At 40.9% G+C, this 24,202-nt stretch overlaps 11 non-coding genes across 11 annotated transcripts; all 11 read right to left on the reverse strand.

Moving 5' to 3' along the window:
- Positions 1–1,207: 1,207 nt before the first annotated feature.
- Positions 1,208–1,289, reverse strand: TRNAS-AGA (transfer RNA serine (anticodon AGA)). Its single transcript has one exon. It is a non-coding gene; the product is annotated as a tRNA-Ser (tRNA).
- A 2,588-nt stretch (positions 1,290–3,877) lies between these two features.
- TRNAH-GUG (transfer RNA histidin (anticodon GUG)) lies at positions 3,878–3,949 on the reverse strand. Its single transcript has one exon. It is a non-coding gene; the product is annotated as a tRNA-His (tRNA).
- A 1,281-nt stretch (positions 3,950–5,230) lies between these two features.
- On the reverse strand, positions 5,231–5,312 carry TRNAS-AGA (transfer RNA serine (anticodon AGA)). The gene has a single exon. It is a non-coding gene; the product is annotated as a tRNA-Ser (tRNA).
- A 1,955-nt stretch (positions 5,313–7,267) lies between these two features.
- TRNAH-GUG (transfer RNA histidin (anticodon GUG)) lies at positions 7,268–7,339 on the reverse strand. The gene has a single exon. It is a non-coding gene; the product is annotated as a tRNA-His (tRNA).
- A 1,281-nt stretch (positions 7,340–8,620) lies between these two features.
- Positions 8,621–8,702, reverse strand: TRNAS-AGA (transfer RNA serine (anticodon AGA)). The gene has a single exon. It is a non-coding gene; the product is annotated as a tRNA-Ser (tRNA).
- Positions 8,703–12,642: 3,940 nt separating this feature from the next.
- TRNAS-AGA (transfer RNA serine (anticodon AGA)) lies at positions 12,643–12,724 on the reverse strand. The gene has a single exon. It is a non-coding gene; the product is annotated as a tRNA-Ser (tRNA).
- A 2,588-nt stretch (positions 12,725–15,312) lies between these two features.
- On the reverse strand, positions 15,313–15,384 carry TRNAH-GUG (transfer RNA histidin (anticodon GUG)). Its single transcript has one exon. It is a non-coding gene; the product is annotated as a tRNA-His (tRNA).
- Positions 15,385–16,665: 1,281 nt separating this feature from the next.
- TRNAS-AGA (transfer RNA serine (anticodon AGA)) lies at positions 16,666–16,747 on the reverse strand. The gene has a single exon. It is a non-coding gene; the product is annotated as a tRNA-Ser (tRNA).
- Positions 16,748–18,702: 1,955 nt separating this feature from the next.
- On the reverse strand, positions 18,703–18,774 carry TRNAH-GUG (transfer RNA histidin (anticodon GUG)). The gene has a single exon. It is a non-coding gene; the product is annotated as a tRNA-His (tRNA).
- Positions 18,775–20,055: 1,281 nt separating this feature from the next.
- TRNAS-AGA (transfer RNA serine (anticodon AGA)) lies at positions 20,056–20,137 on the reverse strand. The gene has a single exon. It is a non-coding gene; the product is annotated as a tRNA-Ser (tRNA).
- Positions 20,138–24,079: 3,942 nt separating this feature from the next.
- Positions 24,080–24,161, reverse strand: TRNAS-AGA (transfer RNA serine (anticodon AGA)). The gene has a single exon. It is a non-coding gene; the product is annotated as a tRNA-Ser (tRNA).
- Between the last annotated feature and the right edge of the window lie 41 nt (positions 24,162–24,202).

Consider the following 24,202-nt stretch of genomic DNA (forward strand, 5'->3'; position numbering starts at 1 on the left):
ATAGGCTGGATGTATTCATTGCTTCCTCATTCCTCATTCAGAGGCTGCGTCTCCTCAGTGGTTGATAGGCTGAAACCGTTTCCTGGCCGCCTGCTTGTGAAATGCCAGGAGTCAAAGATCACACATTACACTTGCGGACCTGTGATGGGACACCAATGCAGAGAAACCCTCCTGGCACAGGCCTTCTATTCTGTCTATTAGACCTGCATCTTCCCTGCACCTTTCAAGCCATTTGTATGTGAAGCAAGAAAGAGTTAGAGAGTGATCCATCTACACTTTTATAGGAGGATGTCGCCGTGAGCTCCTCCCAGCTAATCACACGAACAGCAGAAAAGCAAGATAAATACACAGTTGAGGGGTGGGCTGCATGGTTATGTTTTTGAGTAAATATTGAAACTGACCTCAGTGGCTCATTAGCAGAGCTGCGGCTAATGACTGGTGCCAAATCATGATGAAGCAAGCACAATGGCTCGTAGGGGACCCACAACACGCTGTTCTTAGCTCACTGAATTAAAGTATAAACTTCCGCCGTGTGTGAGTGGTAAAGGCTTGTTAATATGGTTCCTTTTCCAATTCAAGTCTAACAACAAGAGGCAGGAACCACGTGGCTTCGGAAGCTCAGGAAAGTAGCCACCAACCACAGAGAAAGAGAGAACTGGCAGTATGAGAGGTGGAGAAAACAGAAGCGGGAGCAGGGAGCTCAAATGAGATTGATGGCGTTTAAATAGAGCGCGTAAAGGAACAGTTACACAGCTAAGAAATGGGAAAGACAGACTAGGGAAAAAAACACAGAAAGAGCCTGTAGATGAAATTCTCTTCCTGGGACAGCAGGTTAAGAGAAATTACACATGGGGAGGTTAAGCATGTAACACGGGGGAGAATAAAAAAGAAAATGCAGTTTTATGAAGTGTGTTTGCCAATCCAGCCAGCACTTTTGTTCTATTTCTCTCTTTGCGTCTTTTATTGGTAAAGTAACTTTCAAGTGCATGCGCAGGTATGAATGAGAGAGCAACGGTATAATAATTTGAAGCGTTTACACCAGTGCTAAAGTAGGAATGAGGTGTAGCAAAGACATGAAAGAGGTAGCGATAACAAATATGTGGAGAGGCAATAGTGACACAAAAATAAGCCACCTATTTATAAAACTGAAATGGAAGAAATACTAAAGGTTAACTTCTGAAATTGTAGCCGATAATAAAAAGATTCTCGTTGTTGGCAGGATTCGAACCTGCGCGGGGATACCCCAATGGATTTCTAGTCCATCGCCTTAACCACTCGGCCACAACAACTTGCTGTAAGCTGCCTACAAATATTTTGTTTGAAAGTTTTGACGTTTTCCCACATCAAAGTACTGATATTCTGCAATGCGCTTTTTAAAAACAATGTTTTTTTCATCATGCACGTTCTGTCCTAAAAATAAAAATTGCATGAGTATATCTCTGGATCTGTAAAAGGATACGCTTGCATTCAAACTCTCTTGTGGCACTCAAGTTTTTTGGACCCTGTTGCACTCTGTTTTTGTGCTGCTTTTAGTCTACGACCCATATTACAGAAGTCAACCATCTCTGATTATTTGGGACTCCTTTGTAAGTGCCTTATCTTTAATCCTTGCAAAGCTCTATAATAAAGGGGTCTGTCAAAGATTGCTTGAATGGAAGATAAAAGAAGGCCCACTTGTCTCACCAAATGCAGTAGAGAAACCTGATGTTTTACTCATGTTATCCTTAGTTCAGTTTTTGTTAGACCTGGCATCCTTAAGGTGGCCTACCAGCAACCTTTTTGCTTTTCACCTCACGTTTTGCTGTATCTTTATGTTGGCCGTAGGACTCTAATCACTTTATCACTACTGTGAGAAAGTGGCTCTGTATATACTGTTCCCAAATAGGTACAGTGTGCACAGAGTCCCCAGTCCCCAGAGGTTTGGCAGAGGCTAAAGTTAGATATAACCTTACTCTCTAAAGTGGTAGCTTGCCGAGCAGTAAGGCAGTATCAGAGTACAGTGTAAAACATTTGTTGTACACACTCAGTCAGCAAATAGTCTCACACACTCAAGAACTGAACTCTAGGCCATTGGTTTGCATACAAAAGATATTGTTGTTTTATTTTAGAACCAACAATAGGTATCAAAATATACTTTCTCAGAATGAGATGCTTTAGTTAAATACTTTGCAATAGGCAATTGACTTTTGCAGGTCATAGTTACAGTTTATTGCAATAGGCAACACAATTTGAATCACAATAATACATTGAGCTCGATGGGAATTTTAAGTTATATGCAATTAATTACTTTCAGGATTACTTTTCTAAATCCAGGACTGGATCCTAGATTCAGTCCTGGGACAGTTCTTGGAAACAAGTGAGTAAATTCGTTTTAGTTACTGTTGTGATTTTTAAGCAATATTTTGCTATTTTAAAAGTTGACACTTAGAAACTTTTGCTGATCAAAATACCAACGTTATCCTATGGAAGGAAATTCACTTAGCAGGTAAGTGGGATTATGGTTACTTTTTCTAGGTCAGTGTTGGATCCTAGATCCAGCACTACTGTACCACCTGTAAGCAGTTGAGAAACTGCGTTTAAGTTATACAGGCGATTTTTAAGGAATATTTACATGTTTGCAAAATCGACACTTAGAAGAAATTTCACAGAAAAACAGTCAATGGTTTCCTATGGAAGAAAATTCAAGTTACGGGTAAAGTACGTTCTCGTTACTTTTGTAATCCAGTGCTGGGCTCCTAGGCTCAGTACTGGGACATCTATCAAAAACAGGTAAACAACTACGTTTTCACAGTTGGTACAATTTTTAAAGAATATTTGTAAGTTTCAAAAATCGACACTTAGAAAATGTTCAGCAAAAAGCAGGCAATGATATCCCATGGAAGGAAATTCGAGTTACTGGTAAGTACGGTTAAAATTACTTTTCAGGGTCAGTACTGAGCTCCAAGATGCAGCACTGAGGTCTCTCCTGATAACAGGTGAGTAAATCAGAATTCGTTGTTCGGCTGATTTTAGATGAATATTTTAAAGTTCCAAAACTCCACACCACTTAGAAGAATTTCCAAGTGAAACCACTCAATGTTAGCCTATGGAAGAAAAGTGAGTTATCGGCTTTTAGGTAAGTACTCGACTGGCAGAGTTATGGTTCTGGGCATAGACTCAGGGGTCTCCCAGGGGAGTCCCAGCCTACTTGCCAAGCCTTAAACTCCCCTTTTATTACATATAATTTACACCTAAGGTAGGCCCTAGGTAGTCCTAGGTGCATGATGCTATGTAAGTAAAAAATAAGATATGTACTTTGGTGGTTCGCGTGTCCTGTAAGTACCAAACAGTCTATTTCATTTTTCACTACTGTGAGGTCTACCCCTCTCATAGGTTAGCTCTGTGTATTCCCCTATACTTTTTATTTGGTAATTCCATATCGGAGAGGAGTAGCTTTATTTATTTATTGAAAATCCTACTTACTGGTGAGGTTGGATTTAACTTTACTATTTTAGAAATGCCACTTTTAGAGAGTGAACATGTCTCTGCACTTACTGCTCTATTTGCCTGAAACCTGGCCCCAATACACGTCTGGATTGGGCTTGGTGACAGCAAAATTTGTGCCTTCCCTCTAGAGAGCCACAACACAGGTCACTCAACTGCACCTGGGGGGTGAGCTCCGCTCCCCCTCCACCCCCAATAGGTTCAAGAACGATAATTTATGTAAGTAAATACATTATAGCTACAGCTTATAATCATGCGAGTTTAAATCATTTGTTGTTAGATGGTTTAAATATTTGAAAGGATCTGTTTTTAATAGACATTTTACAAAAACCACTGGTACATTTGCTAATTCTGTAAAATTAACACCCAACTGCCGTGACATTGCCAACCACAATGCCGTGACTCGGATTCGAACCGAGGTTGCTGCGGCCACAACGCAGAGTACTAACCACTATACGATCACGGCGAGCTACTTGGGCTCAACGACATACAATGACATGGAGAATTTATAATTCGGAACACTCAGGGCTGTTCCTGTGATAGGCTGGATGTATTCATTGCTTCCTCATTCCTCATTCAGAGGCTGCGTCTCCTCAGTGGTTGATAGGCTGAAACCGTTTCCTGGCCGCCTGCTTGTGAAATGCCAGGAGTCAAAGATCACACAATACACTTGCGGACCTGTGATGGGACACCAATGCAGAGAAACCCACCTGGCACAGGCCTTCTATTCTGTCTATTAGACCTGCATCTTCCCTGCACCTTTCAAGCCATTTGTATGTGAAGCATGAAAGAGTTAGAGAGTGATCCATCTACACTTTTATAGGGAGGATGTCGCCGTGAGCTCCTCCCAGCTAATCACACGAACAGCAGAAAAGCAAGATAAATACACAGTTGAGGGGTGGGCTGCATGGTTATGTTTTTGAGTAAATATTGAAACTGACCTCAGTGGCTCATTAGCAGAGCTGCGGCTAATGACTGGTGCCAAATCATGATGAAGCAAGCACAATGGCTCGTAGGGGACCCACAACACGCTTTTCTTAGCTCACTGAATTAAAGTATAAACTTCCGCCGTGTGTGAGTGGTAAAGGCTTGTTAATATGGTTCCTTTTCCAATTCAAGTCTGACAACAAGAGGCAGGAACCACGTGGCTTCGGAAGCTCGGGAAAGTAGCCACCAACCACAGAGAAAGAGAGAACTGGCAGTATGAGAGGTGGAGAAAACAGAAGCGGGAGCAAGGAGCTCAAATGAGATTGATGGCGTTTAAATAGAGCGCGTAAAGGAACAGTTACACAGCTAAGAAATGGGAAAGACAGACTAGGGAAAAAAACACAGAAAGAGCCTGTACATGAAATTCTCTTCCTGGGACAGCAGGTTAAGAGAAATTACACATGGGGAGGTTAAGCATGTAACACGGGGGAGAATAAAAAAGAAAATGCAGTTTTATGAAGTGTGTTTGCCAATCCAGCCAGCACTTTTGTTCTATTTCTCTCTTTGCGTCTTTTATTGGTAAAGTAACTTTCAAGTGCATGCGCAGGTATGAATGAGAGAGCAACGGTATAATAATTTGAAGCGTTTACACCAGTGCTAAAGTAGGAATGAGGTGTAGCAAAGACATGAAAGAGGTAGCGATAACAAATATGTGGAGAGGCAATAGTGACACAAAAATAAGCCACCTATTTATAAAACTGAAATGGAAGAAATACTAAAGGTTAACTTCTGAAATTGTAGCCGATAATAAAAAGATTCTCGTTGTTGGCAGGATTCGAACCTGCGCAGGGATACCCCAATGGATTTCTAGTCCATCGCCTTAACCACTCGGCCACAACAACTTGCTGTAAGCTGCCTACAAATATTTTGTTTGAAAGTTTTGAAGTTTTCCCACATCAAAATACTGATATTCTGCAATGCGCTTTTTAAAAACAATGTTTTTTTCATCATGCACGTTCTGTCCTAAAAATAAAAATTGCATGAGTATATCTCTGGATCTGTAAAAGGATACGCTTGCATTCAAACTCTCTTGTGGCACTCAAGTTTTTTGGACCCTGTTGCACTCTGTTTTTGTGCTGCTTTTAGTCTACGACCCATATTACAGAAGTCAACCATCTCAGATTATTTGGGACTCCTTTGTAAGTGCCTTATCTTTAATCCTTGAAAAGCTCTATAATAAAGGGGTCTGTCAAAGATTGCTTGAATGGAAGATAAAAGAAGGCCCACTTGTCTCACCAAATGCAGTAGAGAAACCTGATGTTTTACTCATGTTATCCTTAGTTCAGTTTTTGTTAGACCTGGCATCCTTAAGGTGGCCTACCAGCAACCTTTTTGCTTTTCACCTCACGTTTTGCTGTATCTTTATGTTGGCCGTAGGACTCTAATCACTTTATCACTACTGTGAGAAAGTGGCTCTGTATATACTGTTCCCAAATAGGTACAGTGTGCACAGAGTCCCCAGTCCCCAGAGGTTTGGCAGAGGCTAAAGTTAGATATAACCTTACTCTCTAAAGTGGTAGCTTGCCGAGCAGTAAGGCAGTATCAGAGTACAGTGTAAAACATTTGTTGTACACACTCAGTCAGCAAATGGTCTCACACACTCAAGAACTGAACTCTAGGCCATTGGTTTGCATACAAAAGCTATTGTTGTTTTATTTTAGAACCAACAATAGGTATCAAAATATACTTTCTCAGAATGAGATGCTTTAGTTAAATACTTTGCAATAGGCAATTGACTTTTGCAGGTCATAGTTACAGTTTATTGCAATAGGCAACACAATTTGAATCACAATAATACATTGAGCTCAATGGGAATTTTAAGTTATATGCAATTAATTACTTTCAGGATTACTTTTCTAAATCCAGGACTGGATCCTAGATTCAGTCCTGGGACAGTTCTTGGAAACAAGTGAGTAAATTCGTTTTAGTTACTGTTGTGATTTTTAAGCAATATTTTGCTATTTTAAAAGTTGACACTTAGAAACTTTTGCTGATCAAATTACCAATGGAAGAAAAGTGAGTTATCGGCTTTTAGGTAAGTACTCGACTGGCAGAGTTATGGTTCTGGGCATAGACTCAGGGGTCTCCCAGGGGAGTCCCAGCCTACTTGCCAAGCCTTAAACTCCCCTTTTATTACATATAATTTTCACCTAAGGTAGGCCCTAGGTAGTCCTAGGTGCATGATGCTATGTAAGTAAAAAATAAGATATGTACTTTGGTGGTTCGCGTGTCCTGTAAGTACCAAACAGTCTATTTCATTTTTCACTACTGTGAGGTCTACCCCTCTCATAGGTTAGCTCTGTGTATTCCCCTATACTTTTTATTTGGTAATTCCATATCGGAGAGGAGTAGCGTTATTTATTTATTGAAAATCCTGCTTACTGGTGAGGTTGGATTTAACTTTACTATTTTAGAAATGCCACTTTTAGAGAGTGAACATGTCTCTGCACTTACTGCTCTATTTGCCTGAAACCTGGCCCCAATACACGTCTGGATTGGGCTGGGTGACAGCAAAATGTGTGCCTTCCCTCTAGAGAGCCACAACACAGGTCACTCAACTGCACCTGGGGGGTGAGCTCCGCTCCCCCTCCACCCCCAATAGGTTCAAGAACGATAATTAATGTAAGTAAATACATTATAGCTACAGCTTATAATCATGCGAGTTTAAATCATTTGTTGTTAGATGGTTTAAATATTTGAAAGGACCTGTTTTTAATAGACATTTTACAAAAACCACTGGTACATTTGCTAATTCTGTAAAATTAACACCCAACTGCCGTGACATTGCCAACCACAATGCCGTGACTCGGATTCGAACCGAGGTTGCTGCGGCCACAACGCAGAGTACTAACCACTATACGATCACGGCGAGCTACTTGGGCTCAACGACATACAATGACATGGAGAATTTATAATTCGGAACACTCAGGGCTGTTCCTGTGATAGGCTGGATGTATTCATTGCTTCCTCATTCCTCATTCAGAGGCTGCGTCTCCTCAGTGGTTGATAGGTTGAAACCGTTTCCTGGCCGCCTGCTTGTGAAATGCCAGGAGTCAAAGATCACACATTACACTTGCGGACCTGTGATGGGACACCAATGCAGAGAAACCCACCTGGCACAGGCCTTCTATTCTGTCTATTAGACCTGCATCTTCCCTGAACCTTTCAAGCCATTTGTATGTGAAGCAAGAAAGAGTTAGAGAGTGATCCATCTACACTTTTATAGGGAGGATGTCGCCGTGAGCTCCTCCCAGCTAATCACACGAACAGCAGAAAAGCAAGATAAATACACAGTTGAGGGGTGGGCTGCATGGTTATGTTTTTGAGTAAATATTGAAACTGACCTCAGTGGCTCATTAGCAGAGCTGCGACTAATGACTGGTGCCAAATCATGATGAAGCAAGCACAATGGCTCGTAGGGGACCCACAACACGCTGTTCTTAGCTCACTGAATTAAAGTATAAACTTCTGCCGTGTGTGAGTGGTAAAGGCTTGTTAATATGGTTCCTTTTCCAATTCAAGTCTGACAACAAGAGGCAGGAACCACGTGGCTTCGGAAGCTCAGGAAAGTAGCCACCAACCACAGAGAAAGAGAGAACTGGCAGTATGAGAGGTGGAGAAAACAGAAGCGGGAGCAAGGAGCTCAAATGAGATTGATGGCGTTTAAATAGAGCGCGTAAAGGAACAGTTACACAGCTAAGAAATGGGAAAGACAGACTAGGGAAAAAAACACAGAAAGAGCCTGTACATGAAATTCTCTTCCTGGGACAGCAGGTTAAGAGAAATTACACATGGGGAGGTTACGCATGTAACACGGGGGAGAATAAAAAAGAAAATGCAGTTTTATGAAGTGTGTTTGCCAATCCAGCCAGCACTTTTGTTCTATTTCTCTCTTTGCGTCTTTTATTGGTAAAGTAACTTTCAAGTGCATGCGCAGGTATGAATGAGAGAGCAACCGTATAATAATTTGAAGCGTTTACACCAGTGCTAAAGTAGGAATGAGGTGTAGCAAAGACATGAAAGAGGTAGCGATAACAAATATGTGGAGAGGCAATAGTGACACAAAAATAAGCCACCTATTTATAAAACTGAAATGGAAGAAATACTAAAGGTTAACTTCTGAAATTGTAGCCGATAATAAAAAGTTTCTCGTTGTTGGCAGGATTCAAACCTGCGCGGGGATACCCCAATGGATTTCTAGTCCATCGCCTTAACCACTCGGCCACAACAACTTGCTGTAAGCTGTCTACAAATATTTTGTTTGAAAGTTTTGAAGTTTTCCCACATCAAAGTACTGATATTCTGCAATGCGCTTTTTAAAAACAATGTTTTTTTCATCATGCACGTTCTGTCCTAAAAACAAAAATTGCATGAGTATATCTCTGGATCTGTAAAAGGATACGCTTGCATTCAAACTCTCTTGTGGCACTCAAGTTTTTTGGACCCTGTTGCACTCTGTTTTTGCGCTGCTTTTAGTCTACGACCCATATTACAGAAGTCAACCATCTCTGAGTATTTGGGACTCCTTTGTAAGTGCCTTATCTTTAATCCTTGAAAAGCTCTATAATAAAGGGGTCTGTCAAAGATTGCTTGAATGGAAGATAAAAGAAGGCCCACTTGTCTCACCAAATGCAGTAGAGAAACCTGATGTTTTACTCATGTTATCCTTAGTTCAGTTTTTGTTAGACCTGGCATCCTTAAGGTGGCCTACCAGCAACCTTTTTGCTTTTCACCTCGCGTTTTGCTGTATCTTTATGTTGGCCTTAGGACTCTAATCACTTTATCACTACTGTGAGAAAGTGGCTCTGTATATACTGTTCCCAAATAGGTACAGTGTGCACAGAGTCCCCAGTCCCCAGAGGTTTGGCAGAGGCTAAAGTTAGATATAACCTTACTCTCTAAAGTGGTAGCTTGCCGAGCAGTAAGGCAGTATCAGAGTACAGTGTAAAACATTTGTTGTACACACTCAGTCAGCAAATGGTCTCACACACTCAAGAACTGAACTCTAGGCCATTGGTTTGCATACAAAAGATATTGTTGTTTTATTTTAGAACCAACAATAGGTATCAAAATATACTTTCTCAGAATGAGATGCTTTAGTTAAATACTTTGCAATAGGCAATTGACTTTTGCAGGTCATAGTTACAGTTTATTGCAATAGGCAACACAATTTGAATCACAATAATACATTGAGCTCAATGGGAATTTTAAGTTATATGCAATTAATTACTTTCAGGATTACTTTTCTAAATCCAGGACTGGATCCTAGATTCAGTCCTGGGACAGTTCTTGGAAACAAGTGAGTAAATTCGTTTTAGTTACTGTTGTGATTTTTAAGCAATATTTTGCTATTTTACAAGTTGACACTTAGAAACTTTTGCTGATCAAATTACCAATGTTATCCTATGGAAGGAAATTCACTTAGCAGGTAAGTGGGGTTATGGTTACTTTTTCTAGGTCAGTGTTGGATCCTAGATCCAGCACTACTGTACCACCTGTAAGTAGTTGAGAAACTGCGTTTAAGTTATACAGGCGATTTTTAAGGAATATTTACATGTTTGCAAAATCGACACTTAGAAGAAATTTCACAGAAAAACAGTCAATGGTTTCCTATGGAAGAAAATTCAAGTTACGGGTAAAGTACGTTCTCGTTACTTTTGTAATCCAGTGCTGGGCTCCTAGGCTCAGTACTGGGACATCTATCTAAAACAGGTAAACAATTACGTTTTCACAGTTGGTACGATTTTTAAAGAATATTTGTAAGTTTCAAAAATCGACACTTAGAAAATTTTCAGCAAAAAGCAGGCAATGATATCCCATGGAAGGAAATTCGAGTTACTGGTAAGTACGGTTAAAATTACTTTTCAGGGTCAGTACTGAGCTCCAAGATGCAGCACTGAGGTCTCTCCTGATAACAGGTGAGTAAATCAGAATTCGTTGTTCGGCTGATTTTAGATGAATATTTTAAAGTTCCAAAACTCCACACCACTTAGAAGAAGTTCCAAGTGAAACCACTCAATGTTAGCCTATGGAAGAAAAGTGAGTTATCGGCTTTTAGGTAAGTACTCGACTGGCAGAGTTATGGTTCTGGGCATAGACTCAGGGGTCTCCCAGGGGAGTCCCAGCCTACTTGCCAAGCCTTAAACTCCCCTTTTATTACATATAATTTACACCTAAGGTAGGCCCTAGGTAGTCCTAGGTGCATGATGCTATGTAAGTAAAAAATAAGATATGTACTTTGGTGGTTCGCGTGTCCTGTAAGTACCAAACAGTCTATTTCATTTTTCACTACTGTGAGGTCTACCCCTCTCATAGGTTAGCTCTGTGTATTCCCCTATACTTTTTATTTGGTAATGCCATATCGGAGAGGAGTAGCTTTATTTATTTATTGAAAATCCTACTTACTGGTGAGGTTGGATTTAACTTTACTATTTTAGAAATGCCACGTTTAGAGAGTGAACATGTCTCTGCACTTACTGCTCTATTTGCCTGAAACCTGGCCCCAATACACGTCTGGATTGGGCTGGGTGACAGCAAAATGTGTGCCTTCCCTCTAGAGAGCCACAACACAGGTCACTCAACTGGACCTGGGGGGTGAGCTCCGCTCCCCCTCCACCCCCAATAGGTTCAAGAACGATAATTTATGTAAGTAAATACATTATAGCTACAGCTTATAATCATGCGAGTTTAAATCATTTGTTGTTAGATGGTTTAAATATTTGAAAGGATCTGTTTTTAATAGACATTTTACAAAAACCACTGGTACATTTGCTAATTCTGTAAAATTAACACCCAACTGCCGTGACATTGCCAACCACAATGCCGTGACTCGGATTCGAGCCGAGGTTGCTGCGACCACAACGCAGAGTACTAACCACTATACGATCAAGGCGAGCTACTTGGGCTCAACGACATACAATGACATGGAGAATTTATAATTCGGAACACTCAGGGCTGTTCCTGTGATAGGCTGGATGTATTCATTGCTTCCTCATTCCTCATTCAGAGGCTGCGTCTCCTCAGTGGTTGATAGGCTGAAACCGTTTCCTGGCCGCCTGCTTGTGAAATGCCAGGAGTCAAAGATCACACATTACACTTGCGGACCTGTGATGGGACACCAATGCAGAGAAACCCTCCTGGCACAGGCCTTCTATTCTGTCTATTAGACCTGCATCTTCCCTGCACCTTTCAAGCCATTTGTATGTGAAGCAAGAAAGAGTTAGAGAGTGATCCATCTACACTTTTATAGGAGGATGTCGCCGTGAGCTCCTCCCAGCTAATCACACGAACAGCAGAAAAGCAAGATAAATACACAGTTGAGGGGTGGGCTGCATGGTTATGTTTTTGAGTAAATATTGAAACTGACCTCAGTGGCTCATTAGCAGAGCTGCGGCTAATGACTGGTGCCAAATCATGATGAAGCAAGCACAATGGCTCGTAGGGGACCCACAACACGCTGTTCTTAGCTCACTGAATTAAAGTATAAACTTCCGCCGTGTGTGAGTGGTAAAGGCTTGTTAATATGGTTCCTTTTCCAATTCAAGTCTAACAACAAGAGGCAGGAACCACGTGGCTTCGGAAGCTCAGGAAAGTAGCCACCAACCACAGAGAAAGAGAGAACTGGCAGTATGAGAGGTGGAGAAAACAGAAGCGGGAGCAGGGAGCTCAAATGAGATTGATGGCGTTTAAATAGAGCGCGTAAAGGAACAGTTACACAGCTAAGAAATGGGAAAGACAGACTAGGGAAAAAAACACAGAAAGAGCCTGTAGATGAAATTCTCTTCCTGGGACAGCAGGTTAAGAGAAATTACACATGGGGAGGTTAAGCATGTAACACGGGGGAGAATAAAAAAGAAAATGCAGTTTTATGAAGTGTGTTTGCCAATCCAGCCAGCACTTTTGTTCTATTTCTCTCTTTGCGTCTTTTATTGGTAAAGTAACTTTCAAGTGCATGCGCAGGTATGAATGAGAGAGCAACGGTATAATAATTTGAAGCGTTTACACCAGTGCTAAAGTAGGAATGAGGTGTAGCAAAGACATGAAAGAGGTAGCGATAACAAATATGTGGAGAGGCAATAGTGACACAAAAATAAGCCACCTATTTATAAAACTGAAATGGAAGAAATACTAAAGGTTAACTTCTGAAATTGTAGCCGATAATAAAAAGATTCTCGTTGTTGGCAGGATTCGAACCTGCGCGGGGATACCCCAATGGATTTCTAGTCCATCGCCTTAACCACTCGGCCACAACAACTTGCTGTAAGCTGCCTACAAATATTTTGTTTGAAAGTTTTGACGTTTTCCCACATCAAAGTACTGATATTCTGCAATGCGCTTTTTAAAAACAATGTTTTTTTCATCATGCACGTTCTGTCCTAAAAATAAAAATTGCATGAGTATATCTCTGGATCTGTAAAAGGATACGCTTGCATTCAAACTCTCTTGTGGCACTCAAGTTTTTTGGACCCTGTTGCACTCTGTTTTTGTGCTGCTTTTAGTCTACGACCCATATTACAGAAGTCAACCATCTCTGATTATTTGGGACTCCTTTGTAAGTGCCTTATCTTTAATCCTTGCAAAGCTCTATAATAAAGGGGTCTGTCAAAGATTGCTTGAATGGAAGATAAAAGAAGGCCCACTTGTCTCACCAAATGCAGTAGAGAAACCTGATGTTTTACTCATGTTATCCTTAGTTCAGTTTTTGTTAGACCTGGCATCCTTAAGGTGGCCTACCAGCAACCTTTTTGCTTTTCACCTCACGTTTTGCTGTATCTTTATGTTGGCCGTAGGACTCTAATCACTTTATCACTACTGTGAGAAAGTGGCTCTGTATATACTGTTCCCAAATAGGTACAGTGTGCACAGAGTCCCCAGTCCCCAGAGGTTTGGCAGAGGCTAAAGTTAGATATAACCTTACTCTCTAAAGTGGTAGCTTGCCGAGCAGTAAGGCAGTATCAGAGTACAGTGTAAAACATTTGTTGTACACACTCAGTCAGCAAATAGTCTCACACACTCAAGAACTGAACTCTAGGCCATTGGTTTGCATACAAAAGATATTGTTGTTTTATTTTAGAACCAACAATAGGTATCAAAATATACTTTCTCAGAATGAGATGCTTTAGTTAAATACTTTGCAATAGGCAATTGACTTTTGCAGGTCATAGTTACAGTTTATTGCAATAGGCAACACAATTTGAATCACAATAATACATTGAGCTCGATGGGAATTTTAAGTTATATGCAAATAATTACTTTCAGGATTACTTTTCTAAATCCAGGACTGGATCCTAGATTCAGTCCTGGGACAGTTCTTGGAAACAAGTGAGTAAATTCGTTTTAGTTACTGTTGTGATTTTTAAGCAATATTTTGCTATTTTAAAAGTTGACACTTAGAAACTTTTGCTGATCAAAATACCAACGTTATCCTATGGAAGGAAATTCACTTAGCAGGTAAGTGGGATTATGGTTACTTTTTCTAGGTCAGTGTTGGATCCTAGATCCAGCACTACTGTACCACCTGTAAGCAGTTGAGAAACTGCGTTTAAGTTATACAGGCGATTTTTAAGGAATATTTACATGTTTGCAAAATCGACACTTAGAAGAAATTTCACAGAAAAACAGTCAATGGTTTCCTATGGAAGAAAATTCAAGTTACGGGTAAAGTACGTTCTCGTTACTTTTGTAATCCAGTGCTGGGCTCCTAGGCTCAGTACTGGGACATCTATCAAAAACAGGTAAACAACTACGTTTTCACAGTTGGTACAATTTTTAAAGAATATTTGTAAGTTTCAAAAATCGACACTTAGAAAATGTTCAGCAAAAAGCAGGCAATGATATCCCATGGAAGGAAATTCGAGTTACTGGTAAGTACGGTTAAAATTACTTTTCAGGGTCAGTACTGAGCTCCAAGATGCAGCACTGAGGTCTCTCCTGATAACAGGTGAGTAAATCAGAATTCGTTGTTCGGCTGATTTTAGATGAATATTTTAAAGTTCCAAAACTCCACACCACTTAGAAGAATTTCCAAGTGAAACCACTCAATGTTAGCCTATGGAAGAAAAGTGAGTTATCGGCTTTTAGGTAAGTACTCGACTGGCAGAGTTATGGTTCTGGGCATAGACTCAGGGGTCTCCCAGGGGAGTCCCAGCCTACTTGCCAAGCCTTAAACTCCCCTTTTATTACATATAATTTACACCTAAGGTAGGCCCTAGGTAGTCCTAGGTGCATGATGCTATGTAAGTAAAAAATAAGATATGTACTTTGGTGGTTCGCGTGTCCTGTAAGTACCAAACAGTCTATTTCATTTTTCACTACTGTGAGGTCTACCCCTCTCATAGGTTAGCTCTGTGTATTCCCCTATACTTTTTATTTGGTAATTCCATATCGGAGAGGAGTAGCTTTATTTATTTATTGAAAATCCTACTTACTGGTGAGGTTGGATTTAACTTTACTATTTTAGAAATGCCACTTTTAGAGAGTGAACATGTCTCTGCACTTACTGCTCTATTTGCCTGAAACCTGGCCCCAATACACGTCTGGATTGGGCTTGGTGACAGCAAAATTTGTGCCTTCCCTCTAGAGAGCCACAACACAGGTCACTCAACTGCACCTGGGGGGTGAGCTCCGCTCCCCCTCCACCCCCAATAGGTTCAAGAACGATAATTTATGTAAGTAAATACATTATAGCTACAGCTTATAATCATGCGAGTTTAAATCATTTGTTGTTAGATGGTTTAAATATTTGAAAGGATCTGTTTTTAATAGACATTTTACAAAAACCACTGGTACATTTGCTAATTCTGTAAAATTAACACCCAACTGCCGTGACATTGCCAACCACAATGCCGTGACTCGGATTCGAACCGAGGTTGCTGCGGCCACAACGCAGAGTACTAACCACTATACGATCACGGCGAGCTACTTGGGCTCAACGACATACAATGACATGGAGAATTTATAATTCGGAACACTCAGGGCTGTTCCTGTGATAGGCTGGATGTATTCATTGCTTCCTCATTCCTCATTCAGAGGCTGCGTCTCCTCAGTGGTTGATAGGCTGAAACCGTTTCCTGGCCGCCTGCTTGTGAAATGCCAGGAGTCAAAGATCACACAATACACTTGCGGACCTGTGATGGGACACCAATGCAGAGAAACCCACCTGGCACAGGCCTTCTATTCTGTCTATTAGACCTGCATCTTCCCTGCACCTTTCAAGCCATTTGTATGTGAAGCATGAAAGAGTTAGAGAGTGATCCATCTACACTTTTATAGGGAGGATGTCGCCGTGAGCTCCTCCCAGCTAATCACACGAACAGCAGAAAAGCAAGATAAATACACAGTTGAGGGGTGGGCTGCATGGTTATGTTTTTGAGTAAATATTGAAACTGACCTCAGTGGCTCATTAGCAGAGCTGCGGCTAATGACTGGTGCCAAATCATGATGAAGCAAGCACAATGGCTCGTAGGGGACCCACAACACGCTTTTCTTAGCTCACTGAATTAAAGTATAAACTTCCGCCGTGTGTGAGTGGTAAAGGCTTGTTAATATGGTTCCTTTTCCAATTCAAGTCTGACAACAAGAGGCAGGAACCACGTGGCTTCGGAAGCTCGGGAAAGTAGCCACCAACCACAGAGAAAGAGAGAACTGGCAGTATGAGAGGTGGAGAAAACAGAAGCGGGAGCAAGGAGCTCAAATGAGATTGATGGCGTTTAAATAGAGCGCGTAAAGGAACAGTTACACAGCTAAGAAATGGGAAAGACAGACTAGGGAAAAAAACACAGAAAGAGCCTGTACATGAAATTCTCTTCCTGGGACAGCAGGTTAAGAGAAATTACACATGGGGAGGTTAAGCATGTAACACGGGGGAGAATAAAAAAGAAAATGCAGTTTTATGAAGTGTGTTTGCCAATCCAGCCAGCACTTTTGTTCTATTTCTCTCTTTGCGTCTTTTATTGGTAAAGTAACTTTCAAGTGCATGCGCAGGTATGAATGAGAGAGCAACGGTATAATAATTTGAAGCGTTTACACCAGTGCTAAAGTAGGAATGAGGTGTAGCAAAGACATGAAAGAGGTAGCGATAACAAATATGTGGAGAGGCAATAGTGACACAAAAATAAGCCACCTATTTATAAAACTGAAATGGAAGAAATACTAAAGGTTAACTTCTGAATTTGTAGCCGATAATAAAAAGATTCTCGTTGTTGGCAGGATTCGAACCTGCGCAGGGATACCCCAATGGATTTCTAGTCCATCGCCTTAACCACTCGGCCACAACAACTTGCTGTAAGCTGCCTACAAATATTTTGTTTGAAAGTTTTGAAGTTTTCCCACATCAAAATACTGATATTCTGCAATGCGCTTTTTAAAAACAATGTTTTTTTCATCATGCACGTTCTGTCCTAAAAATAAAAATTGCATGAGTATATCTCTGGATCTGTAAAAGGATACGCTTGCATTCAAACTCTCTTGTGGCACTCAAGTTTTTTGGACCCTGTTGCACTCTGTTTTTGTGCTGCTTTTAGTCTACGACCCATATTACAGAAGTCAACCATCTCTAATTATTTGGGACTCCTTTGTAAGTGCCTTATCTTTAATCCTTGAAAAGCTCTATAATAAAGGGGTCTGTCAAAGATTGCTTGAATGGAAGATAAAAGAAGGCCCACTTGTCTCACCAAATGCAGTAGAGAAACCTGATGTTTTACTCATGTTATCCTTAGTTCAGTTTTTGTTAGACCTGGCATCCTTAAGGTGGCCTACCAGCAACCTTTTTGCTTTTCACCTCACGTTTTGCTGTATCTTTATGTTGGCCGTAGGACTCTAATCACTTTATCACTACTGTGAGAAAGTGGCTCTGTATATACTGTTCCCAAATAGGTACAGTGTGCACAGAGTCCCCAGTCCCCAGAGGTTTGGCAGAGGCTAAAGTTAGATATAACCTTACTCTCTAAAGTGGTAGCTTGCCGAGCAGTAAGGCAGTATCAGAGTACAGTGTAAAACATTTGTTGTACACACTCAGTCAGCAAATGGTCTCACACACTCAAGAACTGAACTCTAGGCCATTGGTTTGCATACAAAAGCTATTGTTGTTTTATTTTAGAACCAACAATAGGTATCAAAATATACTTTCTCAGAATGAGATGCTTTAGTTAAATACTTTGCAATAGGCAATTGACTTTTGCAGGTCATAGTTACAGTTTATTGCAATAGGCAACACAATTTGAATCACAATAATACATTGAGCTCAATGGGAATTTTAAGTTATATGCAATTAATTACTTTCAGGATTACTTTTCTAAATCCAGGACTGGATCCTAGATTCAGTCCTGGGACAGTTCTTGGAAACAAGTGAGTAAATTCGTTTTAGTTACTGTTGTGATTTTTAAGCAATATTTTGCTATTTTAAAAGTTGACACTTAGAAACTTTTGCTGATCAAATTACCAATGGAAGAAAAGTGAGTTATCGGCTTTTAGGTAAGTACTCGACTGGCAGAGTTATGGTTCTGGGCATAGACTCAGGGGTCTCCCAGGGGAGTCCCAGCCTACTTGCCAAGCCTTAAACTCCCCTTTTATTACATATAATTTTCACCTAAGGTAGGCCCTAGGTAGTCCTAGGTGCATGATGCTATGTAAGTAAAAAATAAGATATGTACTTTGGTGGTTCGCGTGTCCTGTAAGTACCAAACAGTCTATTTCATTTTTCACTACTGTGAGGTCTACCCCTCTCATAGGTTAGCTCTGTGTATTCCCCTATACTTTTTATTTGGTAATTCCATATCGGAGAGGAGTAGCGTTATTTATTTATTGAAAATCCTACTTACTGGTGAGGTTGGATTTAACTTTACTATTTTAGAAATGCCACTTTTAGAGAGTGAACATGTCTCTGCACTTACTGCTCTATTTGCGTGAAACCTGGCCCCAATACACGTCTGGATTGGGCTGGGTGACAGCAAAATGTGTGCCTTCCCTCTAGAGAGCCACAACACAGGTCACTCAACTGCACCTGGGGGGTGAGCTCCGCTCCCCCTCCACCCCCAATAGGTTCAAGAACGATAATTAATGTAAGTAAATACATTATAGCTACAGCTTATAATCATGCGAGTTTAAATCATTTGTTGTTAGATGGTTTAAATATTTGAAAGGACCTGTTTTTAATAGACATTTTACAAAAACCACTGGTACATTTGCTAATTCTGTAAAATTAACACCCAACTGCCGTGACATTGCCAACCACAATGCCGTGACTCGGATTCGAACCGAGGTTGCTGCGGCCACAACGCAGAGTACTAACCACTATACGATCACGGCGAGCTACTTGGGCTCAACGACATACAATGACATGGAGAATTTATAATTCGGAACACTCAGGGCTGTTCCTGTGATAGGCTGGATGTATTCATTGCTTCCTCATTCCTCATTCAGAGGCTGCGTCTCCTCAGTGGTTGATAGGTTGAAACCGTTTCCTGGCCGCCTGCTTGTGAAATGCCAGGAGTCAAAGATCACACATTACACTTGCGGACCTGTGATGGGACACCAATGCAGAGAAACCCACCTGGCACAGGCCTTCTATTCTGTCTATTAGACCTGCATCTTCCCTGAACCTTTCAAGCCATTTGTATGTGAAGCAAGAAAGAGTTAGAGAGTGATCCATCTACACTTTTATAGGGAGGATGTCGCCGTGAGCTCCTCCCAGCTAATCACACGAACAGCAGAAAAGCAAGATAAATACACAGTTGAGGGGTGGGCTGCATGGTTATGTTTTTGAGTAAATATTGAAACTGACCTCAGTGGCTCATTAGCAGAGCTGCGGCTAATGACTGGTGCCAAATCATGATGAAGCAAGCACAATGGCTCGTAGGGGACCCACAACGCGCTGTTCTTAGCTCACTGAATTAAAGTATAAACTTCCGCCGTGTGTGAGTGGTAAAGGCTTGTTAATATGGTTCCTTTTCCAATTCAAGTCTGACAACAAGAGGCAGGAACCACGTGGCTTCGGAAGCTCAGGAAAGTAGCCACCAACCACAGAGAAAGAGAGAACTGGCAGTATGAGAGGTGGAGAAAACAGAAGCGGGAGCAAGGAGCTCAAATGAGATTGATGGCGTTTAAATAGAGCGCGTAAAGGAACAGTTACACAGCTAAGAAATGGGAAAGACAGACTAGGGAAAAAAACACAGAAAGAGCCTGTACATGAAATTCTCTTCCTGGGACAGCAGGTTAAGAGAAATTACACATGGGGAGGTTAAGCATGTAACACGGGGGAGAATAAAAAAGAAAATGCAGTTTTATGAAGTGTGTTTGCCAATCCAGCCAGCACTTTTGTTCTATTTCTCTCTTTGCGTCTTTTATTGGTAAAGTAACTTTCAAGTGCATGCGCAGGTATGAATGAGAGAGCAACGGTATAATAATTTGAAGCGTTTACACCAGTGCTAAAGTAGGAATGAGGTGTAGCAAAGACATGAAAGAGGTAGCGATAACAAATATGTGGAGAGGCAATAGTGACACAAAAATAAGCCACCTATTTATAAAACTGAAATGGAAGAAATACTAAAGGTTAACTTCTGAAATTGTAGCCGATAATAAAAAGATTCTCGTTGTTGGCAGGATTCGAACCTGCGCGGGGATACCCCAATGGATTTCTAGTCCATCGCCTTAACTACTCGGCCACAACAACTTGCTGTAAGCTGCCTACAAATATTTTGTTTGAAAGTTTTGACGTTTTCCCACATCAAAGTACTGATATTCTGCAATGCGCTTTTTAAAAACAATGTTTTTTTCATCATGCACGTTCTGTCCTAAAAATAAAAATTGCATGAGTATATCTCTGGATCTGTAAAATGATACGCTTGCATTCAAACTCTCTTGTGGCACTCAAGTTTTTTGGACCCTGTTGCACTCTGTTTTTGTGCTGCTTTTAGTCTACGACCCATATTACAGAAGTCAACCATCTCTGATTATTTGGGACTCCTTTGTAAGTGCCTTATCTTTAATCCTTGAAAAGCTCTATAATAAAGGGGTCTGTCAAAGATTGCTTGAATGGAAGATAAAAGAAGGCCCACTTGTCTCACCAAATGCAGTAGAGAAACCTGATGTTTTACTCATGTTATCCTTTAGTTCAGTTTTTGTTAGACCTGGCATCCTTAAGGTGGCCTACCAGCAACCTTTTTGCTTTTCACCTCACGTTTTGCTGTATCTTTATGTTGGCCATAGGACTCTAATCACTTTATCACTACTGTGAGAAAGTGGCTCTGTATATACTGTTCCCAAATAGGTACAGTGTGCACAGAGTCCCCAGTCCCCAGAGGTTTGGCAGAGGCTAAAGTTAGATATAACCTTACTCTCTAAAGTGGTAGCTTGCCGAGCAGTAAGGCAGTATCAGAGTACAGTGTAAAACATTTGTTGTACACACTCAGTCAGCAAATGGTCTCACACACTCAAGAACTGAACTCTAGGCCATTGGTTTGCATACAAAAGATATTGTTGTTTTATTTTAGAACCAACAATAGGTATCAAAATATACTTTCTCAGATTGAGATGCTTTAGTTAAATACTTTGCAATAGGCAATTGACTTTTGCAGGTCATAGTTACAGTTTATTGCAATAGGCAACACAATTTGAATCACAATAATACATTGAGCTCGATGGGAATTTTAAGTTATATGCAATTAATTACTTTCAGGATTACTTTTCTAAATCCAGGACTGGATCCTAGATTCAGTCCTGGGACAGTTCTTGGAAACAAGTGAGTAAATTCGTTTTAGTTACTGTTGTGATTTTTAAGCAATATTTTGCTATTTTAAAAGTTGACACTTAGAAACTTTTGCTGATCAAAATACCAACGTTATCCTATGGAAGGAAATTCACTTAGCAGGTAAGTGGGATTATGGTTACTTTTTCTAGGTCAGTGTTGGATCCTAGATCCAGCACTACTGTACCACCTGTAAGCAGTTGAGAAACTGCGTTTAAGTTATACAGGCGATTTTTAAGGAATATTTACATGTTTGCAAAATCGACACTTAGAAGAAATTTCACAGAAAAACAGTCAATGGTTTCCTATGGAAGAAAATTCAAGTTACGGGTAAAGTACGTTCTCGTTACTTTTGTAATCCAGTGCTGGGCTCCTAGGCTCAGTACTGGGACATCTATCAAAAACAGGTAAACAACTACGTTTTCACAGTTGGTACGATTTTTAAAGAATATTTGTAAGTTTCAAAAATCGACACTTAGAAAATGTTCAGCAAAAAGCAGGCAATGATATCCCATGGAAGGAAATTCGAGTTACTGGTAAGTACGGTTAAAATTACTTTTCAGGGTCAGTACTGAGCTCCAAGATGCAGCACTGAGGTCTCTCCTGATAACAGGTGAGTAAATCAGAATTCGTTGTTCGGCTGATTTTAGATGAATATTTTAAAGTTCCAAAACTCCACACCACTTAGAAGAATTTCCAAGTGAAACCACTCAATGTTAGCCTATGGAAGAAAAGTGAGTTATCGGCTTTTAGGTAAGTACTCGACTGGCAGAGTTATGGTTCTGGGCATAGACTCAGGGGTCTCCCAGGGGAGTCCCAGCCTACTTGCCAAGCCTTAAACTCCCCTTTTATTACATATAATTTACACCTAAGGTAGGCCCTAGGTAGTCCTAGGTGCATGATGCTATGTAAGTAAAAAATAAGATATGTACTTTGGTGGTTCGCGTGTCCTGTAAGTACCAAACAGTCTATTTCATTTTTCACTACTGTGAGGTCTACCCCTCTCATAGGTTAGCTCTGTGTATTCCCCTATACTTTTTATTTGGTAATTCCATATCGGAGAGGAGTAGCTTTATTTATTTATTGAAAATCCTACTTACTGGTGAGGTTGGATTTAACTTTACTATTTTAGAAATGCCACTTTTAGAGAGTGAACATGTCTCTGCACTTACTGCTCTATTTGCCTGAAACCTGGCCCCAATACACGTCTGGATTGGGCTTGGTGACAGCAAAATTTGTGCCTTCCCTCTAGAGAGCCACAACACAGGTCACTCAACTGCACCTGGGGGGTGAGCTCCGCTCCCCCTCCACCCCCAATAGGTTCAAGAACGATAATTTATGTAAGTAAATACATTATAGCTACAGCTTATAATCATGCGAGTTTAAATCATTTGTTGTTAGATGGTTTAAATATTTGAAAGGATCTGTTTTTAATAGACATTTTACAAAAACCACTGGTACATTTGCTAATTCTGTAAAATTAACACCCAACTGCCGTGACATTGCCAACCACAATGCTGTGACTCGGATTCGAACCGAGGTTGCTGCGGCCACAACGCAGAGTACTGACCACTATACGATCACGGCGAGCTACTTGGGCTCAACGACATACAATGACATGGAGAATTTATAATTCGGAACACTCAGGGCTGTTCCTGTGATAGGCTGGATGTATTCATTGCTTCCTCATTCCTCATTCAGAGGCTGCGTCTCCTCAGTGGTTGATAGGCTGAAACCGTTTCCTGGCCGCCTGCTTGTGAAATGCCAGGAGTCAAAGATCACACAATTCACTTGCGGACCTGTGATGGGACACCAATGCAGAGAAACCCACCTGGCACAGGCCTTCTATTCTGTCTATTAGACCTGCATCTTCCCTGCACCTTTCAAGCCATTTGTATGTGAAGCATGAAAGAGTTAGAGAGTGATCCATCTACACTTTTATAGGGAGGATGTCGCCGTGAGCTCCTCCCAGCTAATCACACGAACAGCAGAAAAGCAAGATAAATACACAGTTGAGGGGTGGGCTGCATGGTTATGTTTTTGAGTAAATATTGAAACTGACCTCAGTGGCTCATTAGCAGAGCTGCGGCTAATGACTGGTGCCAAATCATGATGAAGCAAGCACAATGGCTCGTAGGGGACCCACAACGCGCTGTTCTTAGCTCACTGAATTAAAGTATAAACTTCCGCCGTGTGTGAGTGGTAAAGGCTTGTTAATATGGTTCCTTTTCCAATTCAAGTCTGACAACAAGAGGCAGGAACCACGTGGCTTCGGAAGCTCAGGAAAGTAGCCACCAACCACAGAGAAAGAGAGAACTGGCAGTATGAGAGGTGGAGAAAACAGAAGCGGGAGCAAGGAGCTCAAATGAGATTGATGGCGTTTAAATAGAGCGCGTAAAGGAACAGTTACACAGCTAAGAAATGGGAAAGACAGACTAGGGAAAAAAACACAGAAAGAGCCTGTACATGAAATTCTCTTCCTGGGACAGCAGGTTAAGAGAAATTACACATGGGGAGGTTAAGCATGTAACACGGGGGAGAATAAAAAAGAAAATGCAGTTTTATGAAGTGTGTTTGCCAATCCAGCCAGCACTTTTGTTCTATTTCTCTCTTTGCGTCTTTTATTGGTAAAGTAACTTTCAAGTGCATGCGCAGGTATGAATGAGAGAGCAACGGTATAATAATTTGAAGCGTTTACACCAGTGCTAAAGTAGGAATGAGGTGTAGCAAAGACATGAAAGAGGTAGCGATAACAAATATGTGGAGAGGCAATAGTGACACAAAAATAAGCCACCTATTTATAAAACTGAAATGGAAGAAATACTAAAGGTTAACTTCTGAAATTGTAGCCGATAATAAAAAGATTCTCGTTGTTGGCAGGATTCGAACCTGCGCGGGGATACCCCAATGGATTTCTAGTCCATCGCCTTAACCACTCGGCCACAACAACTTGCTGTAAGCTGCCTACAAATATTTTGTTTGAAAGTTTTG

Source organism: Triturus cristatus, chromosome 12, assembly GCF_964204655.1.
Source record: "Triturus cristatus chromosome 12, aTriCri1.1, whole genome shotgun sequence".
In the NCBI taxonomy this organism is placed as follows: Eukaryota; Metazoa; Chordata; class Amphibia; order Caudata; family Salamandridae; genus Triturus; species Triturus cristatus.